Source organism: Heliangelus exortis, chromosome 16 (genome assembly GCF_036169615.1).
Source record: "Heliangelus exortis chromosome 16, bHelExo1.hap1, whole genome shotgun sequence".
Classification (NCBI taxonomy): domain Eukaryota; kingdom Metazoa; phylum Chordata; class Aves; order Apodiformes; family Trochilidae; genus Heliangelus; species Heliangelus exortis.
This window is the reverse complement of record NC_092437.1, coordinates 4142404-4156624: the sequence shown is the minus strand read 5'-3', so window position 1 is coordinate 4156624 and position 14221 is coordinate 4142404. Positions and strand designations below refer to the sequence as shown.

Below are 14221 nucleotides of genomic sequence, written 5' to 3'. Positions count from 1 at the left end.
TGAAGGTGTCAGTCAACTGCCTCGGATCAAAGAAAGTGAGAAGGAGCCTTTAACAGTTGTGATTTGCAAGCTTCAAACTTACCTTTTCTTTCTTTCTTTTATTTTTCTTTTTTTTTTTTTTTCTTTTTTTAATATATATAGACATTAAGCAAATGGTTGGCAGGCTCTTAGAAATCATAATATTTCTAAATATATCAGAGAGGCTCTCAGCCAAGCTGCTGGTGAAGATGGTGTCTGTTCCTATTGACTTCCTTTCCCCCTTCAAATTACTTTTGCATTGAATAATTTCAAATTGTAATGCAAAAAATCAGGGACTCTTAACGAGACCAGCTAACACTGTGATTAATGAAGGTGTAATGCAAGCCCTTAGAAACCAGTTAGCTAATTAGTGTAATCACAGAGGTGGAATTAATTAAACGTCCATAAAATAGCCTAATAACAGCAGTTTCCTCTGACCCAGAACTGGTAGATGGGAATGGTTTACTGGGTTAGGAACAGAGAATGAAGGGGCTGGGTGTAACCACAGACAAGGAAGATTTGGGGCTGGATCAAAAAAAGAGGAACAGAGCAGATTTTACAGCAAAATCACCCAAATTGCAACAATGTCCTCTGGGAAGGGCCCTTCACTTTACAGCATCCCTCTTCCATCTTCATCCATTGCCACAAGTTCATTGGCAAAATAATCAAGGCATGGGTGCTTGTGGTGAGGCAAGATCTGGCTGGCTCCCTGTTTCTTTTCCATTTTGTTCCTTTTCTTCTTTCCCAGGTAATAAATAAATACAGCATCAAAACTTCCCTCACTTTACAGTCCCTGAACCCTCCTGATTTGGTTTCAGAAGAGGCAGAAATCAGTGTCCTAAGGTGCTTAAGAAGAAAATCCTGTTAGGGGATTCCCTGTATTTATATAGCTTAGGCTGTATTTATGGATGTTATTCACAATAAGTGTCTCAGCTGGTTGAAAAAACCTCATGCTGGGAGAGCAAAAGCTTCCTGGGCAGAGGGGAGCAGTGAGGGGAAGAGTCACTGTCAGAGCAGCTCCCAGGAGCTGGGTGCCCAGCAGAGCTCCCACCCTTTCCAGTCCTCACCCTCTGCCCCCTGAGACAGTCCTGAGTCCCTTGGGAAATCCCAGCACATCAGTGGTGAATCCTAAACCACCCCCAAAATGCCCTGTTCTCCTCCAAGGGGTCTCCAGGCAGGACTGCTCAGGTTCATCTCATTAACAAGGCTCAGGGGATGGGCTGAGGAGCTGGATCTTGCCCTTGGTGATTAGAAGTGACCTACCTCTTGCTGCTACCTGAAACAGCTCTACCTAAGGGGCTATAAAAAACCCTAACCAGTCATTTTCCAGTTGGGATGGGTCACCACGATGTCCATCTCCATCCTCATTTCCACCCCAGTTTTGTGTGTGTTTCATTTGACCTGGGTGTAATGAGCAAGGAAGAATAAAGTAGCAGCAGACCTGCAATCAACAATCATCTGCTGGAGCTGATGAGCCTGCTAAGTGGGTCTTCATTAGCTCCTCACATGCTAAGAGCAGTCCTTATTTAGTCTTCTTTCCTAGGTGAATCTATTTTTGAATTAACTTTAGTACTGATGTTGTCTGGGGAGGGTGTGGGAGGTTGGACGGAGAGTACCACCAGGTAACAGGATTATTTTCCTGGAGGAACAGACTGTGACACCAAGGTGGCAGCAAGCTGGAAAGAAGGAACAACGTGATGCCGCTTAGAGGAGGAAGGAATCATTTTCCCTGGTGACACCTCTAGTGGGAGGCAGAACTTTATCTTCTCTTTGCAGCTCAAATGGAGCATCACAGCAATAGCATTCACAGAATCCTAGAATCCTAGAATTGGCTGGGTTGGAAGGGACCTCAGAGATCACCAAGTCCAACCCTTGATCCATTCCCACAGCAGTTCCCAGCCCATGGCACTGAGTGCCACATCCAGGCTCTTTTGAAATATCTCCAGGGATGGAGAATCCACCCCTTCCCTGGGCAGCCCATTCCAATGGCTGATCACCCTCTCCAGAAAGAAATTCTTTCTAATGTCCAACCTAAGCCTCCCCTGGCACAACTTGAGACCTCTTGTGCCCTCTTGTCTTGCTGAGAGTTGCCTGGGAAAAGAGCCCAACCCCCCCCTGGCTCCAACCTCCTTTCAGGGAGTTGGAGAGAGTGATGAGGTCTCCCCTGAGCCTCCTCTTCTCCAGCCTCAACACCCCCAGCTCCCTCAGCCTCTCCTCATAGGATCTGTGAGTGTGCTTCCACATTTCCAGCCTGTCTTTTCATTAACCTTTTTTTATTGTAGCAGGGAACAGGCTTTCCAGGGAGGGTTTGCAGGGCCATCAACAGAGGTGCAAGTCCAGGACATCCCAGGGTCCCAGAGTCCCCAGGCTGCGGCACCTTCTGGTCCAGACTGCATCCAAATTATCTTGCAGAGGAGAAAGGAAATTTGATTTATATCTACAAAAATCAGCTAGAGAGGATTTTGGACTTGCTCCTGGGACCCTTTTGCCCCACCAGCTGGGACACATGGAGCACATCCCAAGACATCCTCTCGGGAGCCTGTGGCAACCCAATGCTTAATCCCTCCGGTGCATTCATGAGAGAAAGGAGACTTTTCCCATCTTCACAACCCCTTTCCCACACTGGCCATTACCTGAACTTTCTCATTCAAGCTTTTTTTAAAAGCCAGGGCTCCGCGTTGCTTGCCGCTGCCTCTCGCCCGCATCCATCCGCGGTGAAGGCTGCCACCTCCCGACCTGCCCGATACCTGTGGGATGTGGTAGCTGAGCACTGAGAGGGACTCAGCACCCTCAGCCAGCACCCTCCCTGCTCCCAGCCCCCCTGTGCATAGCCCACCCCAAGGAGCAGGGATCCACACAGCTCCGTGCATCCTCTGTGCATCCCGTGGGCTCCTGCCCACACCGGGTCCCACTTCCAGCCCCTTTCCAGACAGCTGTGGGTGCAGCTTGAGGACCTCCCCCCAGAGGACTGCATTCTGGCAGCTGCCCCCCTTACCTGGCCCATCCCTGCCCACCCCAACCCTCCCAGCATCTTTTGGGTTTGTCATCTGACAGTGTGGGAGTGAGCAGCACAATCAGCTGAGTCAGCTTTTTCTTGCTGAGGATGTTCACACTGCAGGCTGTGTGGGTGATACCCCAGGAAAAGCCAAGTTTAGCAGCCTGCTGCTCCAGGAAATTTTTTTTTTGTTTTGGTCTGGGGTTTTTTTGTTTTGTTTTTTGGGGTTTTTTTGTTTGTTTTTTTGTTTGGGTTTTTTTTTTGTTTGTTTGTTTGTTTGTTTTGTTTTTTGTTTTTTTTGTTTTTTTAACAGGAACATGAGCCAAGCACTTGCACCTCTGAGATCTGCAAGCAGCTGATCTATGAGACATTACATTATTTTTTTTTCCCCTTGTGCTTTTGACCTTCTTTGCTGAAAGTGAAAATGAAACATCATCTACCCTTCCAGGAAACACCATGGCTCTTCCATCTGACAGGAGAACATAAATCTTTGTTAGCAGAGCATCCATTCTGCTCCTCAGCTCTCTGGGACCGAGTTCTAGGAACCAGCGTGGGAACTGCAGCATCCTGAATCCAGGACCTGAGCCCTGAACCTCTTCAGCCCGGGCTGCAACAGCCTCATAGGGTTATTCACTGACTCACCTGGTTTTGCACCAGATGAGGATGGAAAAACTGGGATTTTTGACCTGAATCAGTTTGAGCACCTCAAAGTTCAGAGGGAGAAGTGAAACCCTTCCCACCCAGACACCATTCTCACCTTGCTCTGCTCCTTGCTGCCTCCCACTCATCACGAGTGGTTAAAAAACGTCCTTGAAATGCTCGCTTTCAGATCCAGACTGTCTGGCCTGGGGTGCATCCATCAATGTGCAGATCTCTTTCTTTTTCCTGGCTTTTTCCCAGGGCAGAGCTCCCCCCAGACCCCGCTGGACCCAGGGAAAGGCTCAGAACCACTTTTGCATTTTGCTGTTTCTCCCTGGATCAGGTCGGTGACATTTCCCGGTGCTGGGGACGATGAGTTCGGAGGAGATCCCCCTTCCAAAAGTCTCCAAAAGTCGCGATTTCTCTTTTTCTGCCCGGACCCTTTCCTGCTTTTACCACTAGATGGGAGAGCGAGACTGGGCTAACTGCGCTGCTCCCATCCTTATCCCGGTGGGAATTCCGAGGGGACTTGAGCACTGAGAATTATCCTTAAATCATCCTGCAAATCCTAGCCCTTCGGGAAGGTCGTGGGTACCCCCTAAAATGCCTGGTCACTGCCTAACCCCAAAAAGTGCAGTTAGAAGGGGACTAATCCGTGCCAAGTGCTTTCCCTGCTGCCCTCGTGCCAGAAAACACTTACAAAAAAAGACTACATATATTCTTGGGGTGAAATACTTTGATTTTTAAAAAATATCCAGCTATCTTAAAGCAAAAGGAGCTGGGGAAGGTGCTTGCAATTCACTCCTCTCATCCACACCCCCTCTTCCCAGGGAGCTGAGTGACCCCAATAATTGCTTTGGGAGGTAAAGAATAAAGCAGCATTTTCTCCCTCCTTTCCTTCCTCACCTTTCTCCTAGAGGATTCTTGCAAAACAATACCCCCAGTGATACCATTTGTTTCCTGCAAAGGTGAACAATGATTGCAGGTGCAGGAGGGGAATTCCTGCCCTGGGCTGATGCTGCTGGGATTGGGAGGTGCCAGAGGCAAGGGATGGAGCTGGGGTTCATTAACTTCCCATGAAACTTCCTTACTCTGCAACATTTCTCATCTCCTGAGACGTTTCCCAATTTTTTTCTGGGAATCCATTTGGGAATTATATTGTTGCAGAAGCACTTTCTCAGCCAAAGCAGATTTCCAAGTTCAACTGTTTTTATTAGAATAAAGTTTGGAGCTTTCAAGATGTGCATTGCTTCTTCCTTCCTGAGGTTTCACAGGTTCTGGAAGAAATTTCATAGTATCCAAATTTACTGGCTGCTTGTGTCACTACAGCAGAATAAGTAATCCCTGTAACTTGGAAATTATCTTTTTGGGTGGTTTTGCTCTCTGCCCAACCTTTCTAATCTGCAGGTTTTCTAGAGAAGTGACTCAAATGGTTTGTTTAATGCCTGGCACAGCTGAGCAACGAGATGGAAGAATTCCAATAAAATCCCTAACTGCAGTGCACTCCCCTCCTTGACTCTGCTGGGTGCTCCTGGCTTTGCCTTTGCAGAAAATCTGTCATTATCCTGCAAGAGGGAAAGAGCAGCTTCTTTAGAAGAGGGAGTTTGTTGTTTTTTTTTTTTTTCTACTGGATGTAACTACTCATATTTTCCATAAGCAGCAGCCACCACACTCTCTGCATGCAACAAGACCACTGAGTCACCAGCATGGAGCACTGACCCAGGAGGACCCAAAATCCTCTCCAAAGAAAGGAAGAGACATCTCTCTGCAGTTAATAATTACAGATTAAAAAATGCCTGGAAGAAATTAAAAAAAAAAAAAGACATTCCATTTCTGGCAGGTCCAGGAGAAGTTTTCTTGTGCAAATGAAACTTCTGGATGCTGGGAAGAGGCTGGAGTGGGAGCAGCAGCCAGGAGAGCTGGGATGGAGCATCCTCTGGCACAGCATCCCACTTTCTGTCCCTGGGATGAAGGTGAGAGCAGCCATGGGATATCTCTAGCAGGTGGTTATTCACATGTCTGATTCTGGCCATGGACACTCATGGGAGAAGTTGCTGCCCTCAGCCAATTCCTGTGCTCCTCAGGGGCCAGATGCTGGGTAAGTAAGTAGGGGAAAAAACATCTCAAATACTCAGGACCGTGGCATTTTACTCTGACCTGCTCTGCTCTGACCCCTGGTCCTCATGGCTCTTTCCTCTCTTATCTCCCTCTCATCATCTGAGAATTAAAAAACCAGAAAAAGCACTGACTGGGGAAAGGAGCTTCAAAGGGACCAGTGGCCTGGTGAAGCTTTGCAGGAACAAGGACATCAGAGACCAACTTCTGGCCCCTGCCAACCTCAGGAGATGCTGATGCCTTCCAGCAGGAAAATGCCAAGTCAGCCCTACTTCAGCAAGAAGCTCTGGAGTGGATTAAATTTCCCAAGGCAAGTGGCACATGGAATTGCCACTGCTGCAGCCACCAAAGCCCTGGTAGCCCCCAGATTAAAGCTGTGTCCTTCAAACCTTTCCAGAACTTGAAGCTGAGGCTTTAATTCCCACTGCTTCAGGGCCAAGAGGAGGAGAGGAAAAAAGATGAGAGGATGGCCCAGGCTGTGTCCTTGTCTCAGGAGAGCTCAGTTCCCTCTGAAATGGGAGCTCTGGAGGGTGGTTGGGGCAGATTCCAGCTCCATACATGTGCACACAGGGTGTTTGTTGCACCCACAGGAGGCTCCAGCTCTAATACAGAGAGGGTAAAGTTTAAACTTTTATAAAGCAGCAATGCAGAGATCAGGATGGAGCAGCAGCCAACAAAATGCAGCCTTGCTCAGAAATGTTCTGTCCCCAGAGCTCCTGGGTAGCTGGCTCAAGGCATCCAGGTGGATCTTTGGGATGGTGAGGGACAGCAGCTCCAGGAATTTGGAAATCAGGCAGAGGAGTTTCTCTCCTCCTCAGGGGCACCTTGAGCTCCCAGCAGAGCTCAGAGGGATGCTTGTACTGGTGTGGGATGTGCCCCAGGGGGCTGTGACCAGTTTGAGGGAGCAAGAGGAAGTCGGGTGGTGGCAATCACAGAGCACAAATGAAATGCAAACTATTTAAGTGGGTGAACATTGTCCCCAGGACACCTCTGGATGGAGGTTTCTGCACCACAGGGGGTGGCTGAGGCTTCTTCTGACCCTGACCCATCCTGGCAGCTCCCACCAAGACAGGATCCAGCCTCAGAGATGCAGAGTCCAATCCCTCCTGTACACCTTGATCCTGCCAGAGGAGTTCTAAGGATGGATTTTCAAAATCAGAGAGAACAAGTGGGACCCAGGCCTTCTCTGAGACAGCACCAGGATTAACCACGTGATTTCTCCTCCGTGTTTACAGATGCAATATTTTTCCAAAGTTCAAAGTCTCCTCCTGCAGGAAGCATGTGATGTGCTTCACAGCCCCAGTGCAGTCTTGGTGCTATGAACAATTAAAAAAAATCAGACTCTGGAAAAATATTTTCTGTTTGGAATCTCTGAACTAATTACAGGACTGGAAAATCAATAGCTTTCTGAAAATCTTTCTAATATGGGGAACTTAACGTGCTACATACAATGCTGGAACATATTTTTCACACACACATGGTGCTCATGACCATTTCCCAGCTCATGTGGGCAGATAATATCTCTGTCAGTAAATGTCTGCACTTTGTTACCTGGCAGTGGTAACATTTACCAAAACCTGCAGGGGGAATTGGGCAGAGCAAAGAGCACAGGGAGGGAGATCTGGAGCAAGATACATAGTGCCAGCATTTTAAGCCAACAACAAAAAGAGTTGAAAGGCCTGGTTAGTTCAACAGGAATATTCAAAAAGATTACAAAACAATGTCATTAAGAAGTCATGCTTTGCTTATAATGTTGTTTTTTTCATCAGGCTTTATTTAAAAAAAATAATAAAACCTTTGTTGACTGACAATAACCTCCTCTTTAGTCCTCTAGCAAGAGAGAAGAGGTGCTACATGGGCAGTTCAATGGCTATTACACTCTAAAACACACAAAAAGAGGAAGGGAGTTGTTCTGATGAAATGATCTCCTCTTGCTGTACAAACACCCAGTGTTGACAGTGGCAACTGGGCTGGAGCTGGAGCCCAAACCCTTGTGCTGCTGCTCTGCACCTCTGCCCACATCCTGCAGGAGATGCTGGGGTCAGAGCTGAGGCTCTGCTGCCCCACTCCTGCCTGGGGAGACCTCAGCCTGATCTTCCCTGGGATGGTGGAGTTTGAGTTCTTGATAAAGGAAGAGTAAATATTCCCATTGGACACGATGCCAGAAAGGCAGCAAGTGGATCAGAAGCAAAGACCACACTGCAGGTAATTTCCCCCCATGTTTCCATTTGCCTCATTGTTTGGCACAAACAAGTGATAAATTCTGAGCTGCCATCTCCCCACAAAAGATATGGTCTTGTTTTATGTTTTTCTCTCAAATTTTTTTTCCCCCCAGTGAATCAAACAGAGGAGAAGTGGGACCTGGGTACCTCTCTGCCCTGACTCTCTTACCAAACCTGGGGATTCCCACAGCTGCCCTTGCACCCACAGCTCTCTGATGTGGGATCCCCATCCTGGAGAAACCTTTGGATCTAGCAGCCCATGAAGGTAAGGTGCAGAGTGCCCCTTGTTCCACCTCAGGAGCCAGGCCAGGATTCAGTATACTAAATAAGAATTTAGTAGGTTACTTATACCCAAAGGATTTAAATTTTGGAGCTGGGCATGACCTATTTAATGATCTGCATTACAATAATTGTTATCATTAATTACTGTTTGCATTTCTATAGGGCTCCCACGTCCAGTTCAGGAGGTTGTGGGCTGGGTGCAGAATATTAGGACAGAGAAATGAGTCCCTGGAGGTGCTGAGAGCCTGCCCAGAGCAGCAGAGCTGGACCTGTGCTTGGCCACAGGTATTTACAGTAACATCATGCTTCTCCACACCCTAATTACATGGTCCCACGGTGTGGCTTTGTTAATCTGGGCTGCTTTAAGCCAAAAAGCAGCAGTTACAAAAATACTGTGCTTATCAGCATCACAGTCAAAATTTCCCTTTGAACTCCTAAGCCTGAAATGACCTTGATGCTAACTCAGGCTCTATAGGAAGACACCTCAGCTGCTGCACTGAGCCCACACCTGGTTTCTCTCTGGGTGTCTTTGGACTTTTCCCTCATTCTTGGCAGTGTAGTGACATATTTCATCCAAATAAGACTCAGAGCATGGGAAATCAATTCTGCTTTTTTGTCTCAGGAAAGAAAAAAGAAAAAGGCTGTGTTGTCTGCACATCATCTGATAGAAGAGACTTGAGAAAAAAAGAGCCCAGGCCCTTCAGAAATCTTTCTAAAAGAAAGAAGTTCTCCCTTAGCTCTTTTAAAATGAACACATCACACGCTGTGCATCAGGAGCTCTCCTGGCCACCATCAGCACCTTTGGGACATCCTGAACCTGAGCTCTGCACAGAGAATATTGGGTTTCAGAGCCACCAGAGCATGTGTTGCCCATGAATTTGTCTAATCCTGCCTGAAACAGAGTCACAGTTTTGCTCTGCAATGCCCTCAGGCAGTGGTTGCCAGTGTTTAATCAGGAGCTGTGCAAGAGTTTGCTTTAAACCTCCCACCTCATCCTTTCCTTTGCAGGTTCCTTTGCTCTCTTAATAATTAAATGCAGCTCGTGGAGCTGAGCAGGATGGACTCTGATGCTCCTGTCTGCAAAAAAAAAACCAGCAGGGCATTGCAGAGGGAAAATAACATAAAGTCTGGTAAAAACCCAGGGGGGATTTTCAGAAGTGCATTTTCCACTGCCAGCCAGCACCAGCCACTGCTCATGAAAAAAATCCCATCATTAGTCATTATTTGGTTTATGTTTCCTGTGAATGAATTTCTGGCTCAAATTAGAGTTATTATAAAACTCTCCAAAAAATTCTTTCGGGCAAAAAAATCCAGTTTTCTACTTCCTTCCTGGAGATTTGCTGCTTCTTCTGCAACAGGAGATGTGAATCTAGGAAGTATTTATGACAGCAATATAAGGAAATTTTCATTCAGCCCCCAGAAGTCTGATTAGGCAATATGTCTTCAAATAAATTGTTTATTACTGTGTTAATCTAATCTTGTAAATGCAGCCACACTTAACTATATTAAATATGTAAATGTTCCCAGAATAGGGTTTTATATGATAAATATATAACAACTCCCCTTCTTTCCTACTCATTTCTGCAGATCTTGGGAAAACGAGGAGAGTTTCATTTAGGGGTGTTAATGAGGGTTATGGCTGCTCAGATTAAGTCCAAAGATTGTTAAAATCATCTCAGGTGCCTCAGGTCTTACAGCACTGAGCTTGAAGCAACATTTTCCAACAGCCACTGGTTGGAAGTGAGGGATTCCAGCTCTGGAAGTGCCTCCAGCCAAGTGGCTTCCTTTCTGTAGCACTCAATTTGCATTCATTAAAAGCAGAGTTTTAATGATTTATGGAAATTTATAAAAAAAAAAAAAAAAGGCAGCCCAGAGCTGTTGACAGGCCCAAAGCTTCTGACAGAGGTAAAACACATCACAAAGTCATCTTGGTGTGAAATGTTGAATGAAAATCATGGCAGATTTATCTGCAAGTCTTCACATGATTCATAAAATGAAGGTTTTCCTCCAGCTAAGAGGCTCAGACCCTCCCAAGCCCAAGGATAGAGTAACATACATATTAATAATAATATAAAAATTATTAAATGTATTAAATATTATGTAAATTATTTACATATTTAATATTTCCCCTGTCACTTTGCCCAGGGTCTCCTCTGTGCCCATGAAGGCTCTGACCAAACCTTCCACATCCTTTCCCACACCTTGCATCACGTTTCACACCTTTCTATAGCTGTGGCAGATGAATTTCAGCTTCTCTTGTTCCCTAAGGCTGCCAGGAAGATCCTTAGGATGAGCCTAGTCCTGGGAAGAGCTGGGTTTTGGAATTTTTGCCACTGACAGCAAGGTATGCACTGCCCCAGGGGCTTTAAAATGGAGTTCAAAACAAACTTGCCCCTAGGATAAACTCCTTTTAATTTCCAAGTCAATCAGCAAAGGTGGCAATGATTTGCCACTGCCTGGCATCTTTAAAAGATTTTTGTAGACAAGATTTCTTCTAGGGGACCTCTGTCATTCTTTGCCACACCTTTTCCTTCTGTTATCAGAGTTCATAGCAGCTCAAGCAACCCCACAGGGCAAGTTCCAAACCTTTCCATCACCCTGCCCCAGGAAGGAACACCTTTTGAGATGCTGTGCAAAAAAAAAAAAAAAAAAAAAAAAACCAAATTACCCCAAATTATGTGAAGTAATTACTCTGTCCCTCTGAGGACAATTTCACCAAAGGCAAGGGGGACTGAAACACTTGTGGAGAAGGAGCAGGGATGCATCACCCCGAAGCTGTTGGCAGTGATGGTTGCAGCTTGGTGTGGCTGAACAGGAAATGTGGGGGGGGTTTCCCCAGCTCGGGTGCTTTTGACTCACTCACATTGCACATCTGCTGCCCTTTCCACTCTGTTTATTTGCAATATGAATGGTTTGAAATGGGGCTTTACTCATCGTGGTTGTACAGCACCGTGATGGAAACGTTTCCCACGCAAGAAACCATCACTGGGTGCTCATGGAGCTTCCTGGTTTTCCTGACCACAGGGTGATGCAAGCACCAGGCTCTCCCACACCTAATGTTGCTGGAAAAGCTTATGCAACGACTCCAAATTTAGCAAAACCTGGGAGAAGTCCATCCCCCCCCAACGAGGGGCAGAGAAGGATGGGACAAAAAGGCAAGCACCTTCCAGCTCCATTCCCGATGGATGTCAGACCTCTGGCTGGATTTTTGCCCTCCTACCCCCCCCACTGCAGCCTTTGCTGGGGTTTTCTTTTACCCACATTATCCCCTGCACTCTGGATAATGAAGAACTGATTGCACTTTAAAGAGCTAAACACAGAATGCCTTGAATTATTTATCTCGGAACATGCAGGAACAGGCCAAATTCCCAAGTGATGCCAAACAGCCCTTGTAAGAAAAGCAGAGGAGCCTGCAGAAGCAGTGCTGGTAAGGACAGAGGAGCTGCATGGTTAAACTCACACGTGCACATCTCACATCTGCTGAGATTCCTCCTGCAAGGTGCTTTAAATCCTGAAAGATGTGGAGTGCTCCTCCTGCTGCTGCATCCGAGATCACCTGTGTCCCCACCCCATGGAGCTCCTGTGACAATGAGTCCCCTAAGACCGGAAAAAACCGTCCCAGACGAGTGTGCTAATGCAAATTCAAGGAGCTGGGTGTTCCCCCAGTTTTCCTGGGCAGCCCTGGAGGAGGTGCACTGCAATCATCATTATTAACCCAGCCATGCCCAGCCCGACACTGCCTGGAACTATATTGCCCCAATAAAGATAACGCTGAGATAGCTGTGTTTATGCTCCCGATAAAATAATATCCCTGCAGCTGCTCTCCTCCTTTTCCTTTCTTTTTTACCAGATCAGCTCCCCGCAATAGCTGGAGGTAAAGACTAAACCTTGGTCATTGCTCTCTGCCACCGCAGCCTCGGATGCGGCCCCGTTCAGCACAGTTTTTGCCCTGGATCCGGTGCAGGGGGGAATCCGGGTGGTGCAGGGGGGTGGGGACACCCCGGCATCGGGGGGTTGGGGTGGGGGGTCGGCATCCCGAGCCCTGAATGGGGACAGGAAGGCACCAGGTGCTTAGCGGGAGGGGAAATTGGGCTTTTTGCTTAAGATGCACCTGCCCCTACACCTGCCCTCTCCTTGCCCCCTTATCTTCCCGCTTCCCCATCCCATTCCCCATCCCCCCCTTCCCGCTCCTCTCCTCCATCCAGAGACCCTCTCCCTTCCTCTTCCTCTCCCTCTCCCCGACTCCCATCTCCCCTCATCCCTCTCCCCATCACCCCTCTCCCTTCTCCCTCTCCCCCCAACCCCTTCCGCCTTCCCCCACTCTCCCTTCTCCCTCAGCTTCCTCGCTATTGGCCGAGCCTCCTCCCGCACCTTCCTCTGATTGGATGAACCTCCTGTCAGTCAGGGCGGAGTTCCCGCCCCCGCGGCGGGGCTCGGGGTGCGCGGGGCGGCGGCGGGAGCGGAGCGGCGGCCGCAGGTACCGGGGATGCGGGAGGGATGCAGGGATGGAGAGAGGGTGGGGGATGCCTGGGAGAGCCCCCCGCAACACCCACCCAGGGGAAGAGGTCTCTGGTGGGGCCGCACGTGTCCGCGGGAGCGGCGCGGGGAGCCCCGAGGAGGCGGGGATGGGCGCGGAGCATCCGCCGCTCCCCGCGGAGGGGTGTGAAGCGCCGGGATGGGGATGGGGAGGGGGGCTTGGGGATGGGGTAAGCGGTGCGGTGCTCGGCGGCGTGTAAAGATCTGGTCCCCGGGTGAGGGCTTTGTGTGGGATCGGGGGGTTGAAGGGGAGAGATGGGGAGAAGCCCGTCTTGTTGCAAAAGGGCGGAAAAAAGTCGCCAAAAAAAGGCGAACTCCTGGAGATTTTCCGTTTGCGAGCCGGCTTCGGTGATGCTGCAAACCCGGTGTTACTGCCGGGGAACTGCAGTTCGTGAGAGCTGCTGCTTCGCTGGGTTGGGTTGGTTGTTTTTTTTTTTTTTTCCCTTTTATCGGACTCTCGCCTTTCTATAAGAAATTAACAGAGAAAAGGCAGAAAAGCAGGAAAGCAAGGAAGGTGGCATGCTGAAGCGGTCCTTCCAAGAGGGAAAAAGTATGTTGATGCTGAAATGCTGCCTGTTTCAGGAGGGCAGGAGCGGAAGGTAGAGGAGGAAGTCCTGGCTGAGCTGGAATCAGAGCACTCCCCTGCCCTGACCTGTATTACTTTCAGTAACCTATTTGTGCAGAGGATACGAACCAAAAGCACTCTTACCAGAAAAGCCTGGGGTTCGGTTCTCAAAGCCACGCATTGAGCACATGAGTTTCTTGTGTTAACACCTAATTACAATTTAATCTGTTGTTTCGTTTTACCAGGCAGCAATGCTACAAATGTACCCACTCTGGTCCTTTCCTTTCCTTTCCTTTCCTTTCCTTTCCTTTCCTTTCCTTTCCTTTCCTTTCCTTTCCTTTCCTTTCCTTTCCTTTCCTTTCCTTTCCTTTCCTTTTCCCTCTCCTCTCCTCTCCTCTTTCCTCTCCTTTCTTTTTCTCCTTTTTCCTCTCCTTTTTCCTCTCCTTTTTCCTCTCCTTTTTCCTCTCCTTTTTCCTCTCCTTTTTCCTCTCCTTTTTCCTCTCCTTTTTCCTCTCCTTTTTCCTCTCCTTTTTCCTCTCCTTTTTCCTCTCCTTTTTCCTCTCCTTTTTCCTCTCCTTTTTCCTCTCCTTTTTCCTCTCCTTTTTCCTCTCCTTTTTCCTCTCCTTTTTCCTCTCCTTTTTCCTCTCCTTTTTCCTCTCCTTTTTCCTCTCCTTTTTCCTCTCCTTTTTCCTCTCCTTTTTCCTCTCCTTTTTCCTCTCCTTTTTCCTCTCCTTTTTCTTCTCCTTTCTTTTTCTCCTTTCTTTTTCTTTTTCTTTCTTTATGGGCTCCTGCTTTCTACAGTGCCACTTTTTTCAACTAAAAACACACGTGGAAACAGGATTTGAGGGG

At 47.9% G+C, this 14221-nt stretch overlaps 1 long non-coding RNA gene across 6 annotated transcripts in view; it reads left to right on the top strand.

Annotated features, from left to right (window-relative positions):
- LOC139803338 (uncharacterized) overlaps window positions 1–12087 on the top strand; it is a 67150-nt gene extending 55063 nt beyond the window's left edge. The window contains exons 4-7 of one of the 6 annotated variants that reach the window (XR_011728977.1): window positions 7602–7972; window positions 8103–8254; window positions 8434–8556; window positions 11296–12087. This is a non-coding gene — a long non-coding RNA (uncharacterized lncRNA). Of the gene's footprint in view, window positions 1–7601; window positions 7973–8102; window positions 8255–8433; window positions 8557–8893; window positions 9794–10521 lie in introns of those variants that run through there. The other 5 variants (XR_011728975.1, XR_011728976.1, XR_011728979.1 and 2 more) reach the window with 5 other exon arrangements.
- Window positions 12088–14221: the final 2134 nt, after the last annotated feature.